Source organism: Lactuca sativa, chromosome 2 (assembly GCF_002870075.4).
Source record: "Lactuca sativa cultivar Salinas chromosome 2, Lsat_Salinas_v11, whole genome shotgun sequence".
Classification (NCBI taxonomy): domain Eukaryota; kingdom Viridiplantae; phylum Streptophyta; class Magnoliopsida; order Asterales; family Asteraceae; genus Lactuca; species Lactuca sativa.
In genome coordinates, this window is record NC_056624.2 from 222,475,967 (window position 1) to 222,477,237 (window position 1,271).

Here is a 1,271-nt window from a genome sequence, read left to right on the forward strand (position 1 = left end):
TATTTATACAAAAAAAAATTCACATGAAAATCTTATATTTTCTATATCAAAGCTTTTTTTGTATACGAAATGTCTATTTATAAAAATAGGTATTTATGAAGTACATAAATATAAAAATCCGCTTTTATGAAAAACATGTATATAAACACGTATTTTTTTGAAAAAAAATGTATACAAACACCTATTTTATTATAAATACATTTGTATACAAACACATATTTATAAAAAAAATGTAAACAAACACCTATTTTCATAGTAAACACATATATAGACAAACTTCAAAAATGGTCTCTGTGGTTTTTGAAAATCTGAAGTTTGGTCCCTAATTTTTAAAAACCTCACAGATGGTCCCTGTGGTTTCAAAACTTTTAATAAATGGTCGTTTTCGCTAACTCCGTTAGCTTTTGGCCGTGAACTGAAGGGCATTTCTATCATTTCACTGCCACAGACACCATTTATGAAGTTTTTCCTTATTTATAAAAAAGAAAAAAAATATAATGCATCCGACCCAAGCATTACTCACGACATCAGCCCCATGAACAAAACAGACATCGCACACTCTCTTCCCCAATGTTGCTGCCAGAGAACACGAATGTATCTTTCTTGTTCTCCCATTAATTTCAACATTGCTAGAAAAAGCATCCATGGAGTCCATCTCGATCTCAGCTTCTCTCCCTCTCACGTTCCAGTTGCACACATAACACAAACTCACACTTTGTTAATTCTTGTTTCTGGAATTAGCAATTTATTCCGGGATCTAATAACCATATTTATTTCAAATAAGTTAATGCATACATCGGTATCCGAGGGGGACAACGTTGTGGTGCGGTGATTCGTGGCGGCGCTTCATTAGCTTTCAAATGTGAAGGACGTGGCGAAGATGAAGAAAATGAAGTGATTTCACGGTCTCCAACTATCTAGAATCTTCGCAATGTTGGAGGAAGTCCAGATGATTCCATTCAGGTGAATACTCAATTCACGATATCTATTTCCCATTCTTCTGTATGAAAGAATTGAAATTGTCTAAATGTCCTAATGTTCTAGGTAGAACTGATTACTAGCATGTAACTCAATTCCCTATTATTCCTTGCTTGTTGTCATTGTTGGTGTTGTCTAGCGCTAATTGTAGCAGGCTAACAACTTCAAGTTGCCTAATTCATCGTCTTTACAATACATATTTGTAGATGGTTCTGCATATGGTTCTAAGACTAGCGGTGGTTGGGAACGAGTGGGTGAACAGTGGTGTATCGTGGTGCTTTGGGCAGGAAATC